Source organism: Mchenga conophoros, linkage group LG23 (genome assembly GCF_057382185.1).
Source record: "Mchenga conophoros isolate Kocher_MC1m ecotype Shallow Benthic linkage group LG23, M_conophoros_male_GT1.1, whole genome shotgun sequence".
In the NCBI taxonomy this organism is placed as follows: Eukaryota; Metazoa; Chordata; class Actinopteri; order Cichliformes; family Cichlidae; genus Mchenga; species Mchenga conophoros.
In genome coordinates, this window is record NC_140547.1 from 51095564 (window position 1) to 51101774 (window position 6211).

General features: G+C 40.2%; 1 protein-coding gene across 1 annotated transcript in view; it reads left to right on the forward strand.

Annotated features, from left to right (window-relative positions):
* The window catches only part of LOC146548279 (NACHT, LRR and PYD domains-containing protein 12-like), a 64446-nt gene that overhangs the window by 24152 nt on the left and 34083 nt on the right, over window positions 1-6211 (forward strand).

Consider the following 6211-nt stretch of genomic DNA (forward strand, 5'->3'; position numbering starts at 1 on the left):
TGTGCTGACACTAAACTGCAGACATCAGGCTGATATTATACTGATCCACACTGAGGATCTTCATGGTAAAGTCTGTTTTCTTCTTCTCTGGTTTAGTCCATTGACTGCAGCAGAACAATGTTCACATTTCAAACAGTGATACTCAACGTATGGCCCGCGGCCCACACGCGGCCTGCCCACCTTTCCTGATTCAGAGAGAGGGGACCCTGATTAACTGTGTAGCTTCTTCCTCACAGTTCTAAGTATCAGACACAACAATGAATAATCCACAGCTGACTGTCTTTAGCAGGTCAAAGGTCACGGCACACAGCAGACAGTCAGAAATATTCTAACTCTGATCATTTATCAGTTGTGACACTGTGAGACTTGATCAGAGGTGTGATCATCACAGCAGAGGCCTTTGTGTCAAAGTCACTGAGGATCAAACAGAAACACATGAAGCAGATTTTCCTCTTCTGGCTTTTTATAGCAGATAACCTTCAAAATATTCTGCAGTCAATCAAAAACTGAAGCAAACCATGAAGCAACATGTGAACATGAGCTGATGCTGCTGAAGTGAAGCAAAGTTACAGAGGTTTGATTACAGACACAGCTGAGAGTTTGTAATCTGTCATCATTTTAAAAAGTTTCCATGGAACAGCAGAAATGAGGCTTTACTGTCAGAGGCCGACAGCACTGAACACAACAGCAGACTGGTGGCTAATAAACAGTGAATGATGCAGAAACAGATGTTTGAAGCTGTTCTTGGAGTACACTGAGAGAGAGAGAGCTGTGCAGGCAGGAACAGCCAAAGTCAGAGAGAATTCATGAGCATATTGATCAAACGTGAAGCAGAGTTTGGATCTTCTTTTGCTGCTGCTTCACTCAGTTTTGGTTGGAGACAGATGAAACCTGCAGCTTCAGGATCTGTGAGCTGTCCACTTTCAGCCCCGACGGCGTGTCCGTGTACGTGCCGTCGAGTGAACGATCCACGCTCTGTGTTTCCATCTTTGTGTGTTTAGCTGCTCTCATTTACTGTTTTAGCTGTTTGCTGCTTGTTGAAATAGTTTGTGAGCTTTAACCTGAGATTCTGGCAAAATACATTTATATTAAACATCGATTCAGGATTGAATGAATCAACATCGTTTTATTCAAATTAAAACCATTTAAATGGGAACATGAATTTTTTACAGCCGCCTCTAATGCTGGGTAATGTCAGCTGGTCCATGTGCAGCTGGCTGTGAGGCTCAGGGAGCGTCTACAAAGTGCAACACTGAAAGAACATCATCCATAAATATTGAGTAAGAACTGGACTCTCATACAGCGAGACTCAAATGCCTTTAAACATCAGCTTATCCTGCTGATCCAAGTCCAACACTGAGTTTGTAAAAACATGTTTGTCAATCATTTTGTTTGGTTTCTGAGGAAAATGATTCAATAACTTGCTGCTAATACACAACATTTCATCATATTTCCTCATAACCCTCTTTTGTCTGACCATTTGATCCCATTTGAATTTGCAATAAAGGATCCACAGAGTTTGGTGACAATAATGACAGTAGATGTTTGTGTGAAAGTGCTGGAAGCAAATGAGTGTGTGATCTTCTTTCAGTGTTGCACTTTGTAGACGCTCCCTGAGCACTGGTCTCACAGCCAGCTGCACATAGAGACCAGTGTTGTTAGTCCAGGTCAGAAGATGACTTGTTGGAATGAAAATGAGCTTGTAGTTTGTCTGCTTTAATAATGTGACTGGAAAAAGGTGTTGGACTTCAAATATGTCCATTTCTGTCACACTTCACCTTTAAAAGTGAAGCCATGTGGTTCCTGGAAGGAAAAACACGACTTTTTCAAGTCTTTGTCCTGTTTTTATGAGAAATGTACGACTTTAATGTTCTTTTTTTTTTTTTTTAACTAAATTTTTATTATAATTTACAACATTGCAACTTGTACTTGTCAGTGTTCACAAGTAGGACAGTTACAGGAACCGCAATGCAGAAATGTAGATTAAAATAAGAACTGCAATTAGGAAGCACAAAACAAAACTGGGAAGCAAAACAAAACCCAAGCAAGCAAACAAACAAACAGACAACAACAAAAACAAAAAGAAAACAAAAACTTTATGTAATATTAAATAACATGTGACAAACTTAGCCATAAATGAACAAAACGAAAGAGACCTATGCTAAATTATTGAAACAGTAAAGCATGTATGGGTCGCCAACGCTCAGTAAACAATTCTCTCTGAATCCGCAGAGCAGATGTTATTTCCTCCATCTGGTAAATTTCTCTTGCTTTATCAATCCACATATTATATGAAGGTGGGTCAAGATTCAGCCATTTAATAGTGATACACTTTAGTGCTGCTGTAAGATTCTTAAGAGATACGTTTTATTGTTTCCCGCAAAACCATTTGGTAAGACTCCTAAAATGGCTAACTGTTGGTCTTTTGTTAATGGTTGTTGGAAAACTGTACTGAGAACTTTAAATATGTCATTCCAAAGTGAGCAGATTTTTGGGCATGACCAGAATATATGTGAGTGGGTTCCTAAAGAAGTACCACAATTTCGCCAGCAGGTGTCAGGATTTGTAGGCTTCATTTTGGCAATTATCTCTGGGGTTCTAAAATATCTCATGACCACCTTCCATTTAAATTCTCTCCACAGCCCAGAATTAGTCACCAGATGGGCTTCACCGAACACCTCTTCCCAGGTGTCCTCTGAGATTTGAGTGCCAGTCTCAGCTTCCCACCTTGCCTTAATATCCAAAGTTGCATTTGTATTGAAACTCATAAATGCGTTATAAAAATGACTGATTAATTTTGGGGAGGAATTACTTTGAAATGTTTTTAGAAATATTTCCTCAATGGGTGAGGGCTCCAAAACTTGCCTCCATTCTTTATGTTTTGTCAAAAAGCTTCTTAGCTGCAGAAATCTAAAAAAGTCAGAAGAAGGAAGCCGAAACTGACCTCAACTGTTCAAATGAGCTCAGGTGCCCATTCCTCACAACATGACAAAGTTTATGAAGCCCGCTATTTGACCATGCTCTGAAGCCAGAGTCTTCCACAATAGGAGAAAAACCCTGCAGGGAGGAGAGCCTTGATAACATTGAAATTTCTTTTGGAAGACCAAATGATTTTTTGATTCTACGCCAAATCTTTAGTGTGACCCTCGTCCGTTCCCCCATATGCACATTTTTAATTGAAATGTTAGAACAAAGCAGGGATTCCAATGATCTTTCGCACATTGTCTTCTCAATGTTTAGCCACTGAGTTTCAGACAAATCCCGCACCCATACAGTCAGGGGTCTCATGAGCTGCCCAGAAATAATATTTCAGGTTTGGAACAGCCAATCCCCCCTGCAGCTTTGACAGTTTTAATGTTTGGAACTTGATCCTTGGGCGTTTGCTTTGCCATATAAATTAGGAAAAAAGTTTATCTAAATTATCAAATGTAGAGTTGGGAATGTTAATAGGCAGCATTTGAAAAAGGTCTAGAAGTCTTGGCAATACATTCATACGTATACTCTCGATCCGACCCAAGAAAGACAGAGGCAGGACTGTCCATCTCTCTAAGTCTTTTTTTATTTTTGCAGCTATAACTTCATAATTTATTTTAAACAAGTCTGATAATGAGTGAGGAATTTGAATTCCTAAATACTTGATACCTTCGTTTGGCCATTTAAAGCCACATCGCTCCTTGAATGTTAGTGAAATGTTTCCTCCTATATCCATTGCCAATGTTTTGTCAATATTAACTGTGTAACCAGAGAGGTAAACGTATGTACTAATAATTTCTTTTAAATGAGGTAAACTGACTGCAGGATTTGAAATGTATAAAAGTACATCGTCTGCATAGATGGACAATTTATGCTGTTCTCCATTAATTGAAAGGCCCTGAATTTCATGTTCTGATCACCACCTGCACTCATGTATATATCTATCTACTTAGCACTTTTAATTCTTATTCTTATTTTTATTTTAATGTCTATTTTAGCGTAATTTATGACAGTATGTTTGCACTGAAGCACCGCAGCAATTTCCTAATGTTGTAAACCTGCTCAACATTTGGCAATAAAACCCTTTCTGATTCTGATTCTGATTCATCTCTAATCAGAATCAGAATACTTTATTGATCCCTGGGGGAAATTATTTTTTTGTTACAGTGCTCCATTATAAACCAACATAAACCAACATTAAGACAAGACAGACAATATGCTAACTAAGAATAGTACAATATATACATATTAGGGGTGCAACGATACACAAAATTCACGGTTCGGTTCGGTTCGATACTTTGGTGTCACGGTTCGATATTTTTTCGATACAAAAAGAAATGTTCATGCCTTTTTAATTTGTCATTTATTAAAATTATAAATATATATTTTAACTCAAAAGTACAGTTTTTAAATTTAACCCTAACCCTTGTGCGTGTTTTTTATTTTGACAGCGAATGCGCACCTGGGGACCACTTATGTGCAGCCCTGGTTACAGTGGGGCAAAAAAGTATTTAGTCAGCCACCGATTGTGCAAGTTCCCCCACTTAAAATGATGACAGAGGTCAGTAATTTGCACCAGAGGTACACTTCAACTGTGAGAGACAGAATGTGAAAAAAAATCCATGAATCCACATGGTAGGATTTGTAAAGAATTTATTCGTAAATCAGGGTGGAAAATAAGTATTTGGTCACCTCAAACAAGGAAAATCTATGGCTCTCACAGACCTGTAACGTCTTCTGTAAGAAGCTTTTCTGTCCCCCACTCGTTACCTGTATGAATGGCACCTGTTTGAACTCATCATCTGTATAAAAGACACCTGTCCACAGCCTCAAACAGTCAGACTCCAAACTCTGCCATGGCCAAGACCAAAGAGCTTTCGAAGGACACCAGGAAAAGTATTGTAGACCTGCACCAGACTGGGAAGAGTGAATCTACAATAGGCAAGCAGCTTGGTGTGAAAAAATCAACTGTGGGAGCAATCATCAGAAAATGGAAGACATACAAGACCACTGATAATCTCCCTCGATCTGGGGCTCCACGCAAGATCTCATCCCGTGGGGTCAAAATGATCATGAGAACGGTGAGCAAAGATCCCAGAACCACACGGGGGGACCTGGTGAATGACCTGCAGAGAGCTGGGACCAAAGTAACAAAGGTCACCATCAGTAACACACTACAACGGCAGGGAATCAAATCCCGCAGTGCCAGACGTGTTCCGCTGCTGAAGCCAGTGCATGTCCAGGCCCGTCTGAAGTTTGCCAGAGAGCACATGGATGATACAGCAGAGGATTGGGAGAATGTCATGTGGTCAGATGAAACCAAAGTAGAACTTTTTGGTATAAACTCAACTCGTCGTGTTTGGAGGACGAAGAATACTGAGTTGCATCCCAAGAACACCATACCTACTGTGAAGCATGGGGGTGGAAACATCATGCTATGGGGCTGTTTTTCTGCCAAGGGGACAGGACGACTGATCCGTGTTAAGGACAGAATGAATGGGGCCATGTATCGTGAGATTTTGAGCCAAAACCTCCTTCCATCAGTGAGAACTTTGAAGATGAAACGAGGCTGGGTCTTCCAACATGACAATGATCCAAAACACACCGCCCGGGCAACAAAGGAGTGGCTCCGTAAGAAGCATTTGAAAGTCCTGGAGTGGCCTAGCCAGTCTCCAGACCTCAACCCCATAGAAAATCTGTGGCGGGAGTTGAAAGTCCGTGTTGCTCGGCGACAGCCCCAAAACATCACTGCTCTCGAGAAGATCTGCATGGAGGAATGGGCCAAAATACCAGCTACTGTGTGTGCAAACCTGGTAAAGACCTATAGTAAACGTTTGACCTCTGTTATTGCCAACAAAGGTTATGTTACAAAGTATTGAGTTATATTTTTGTTATTGACCAAATACTTATTTTCCACCCTGATTTACGAATAAATTCTTTATAAATCCTACCATGTGGATTCATGGATTTTTTTTTCACATTCTGTCTCTCACAGTTGAAGTGTACCTCTGGTGCAAATTACTGACCTCTGTCATCATTTTAAGTGGGGGAACTTGCACAATTGGTGGCTGACTAAATTCTTTTTTGCCCCACTGTATATAGCTCATCATATTGCAGCCACAGAAATTATTTTGTCCATGAAACCATAAAGCTGCACTTTCTTTTTGCCTTATAGTCTGATTTGTCATAACTTTTCCGTTTTGTGGTAAGCTTTTCTTTGGCTGTCACTTCTTCACCC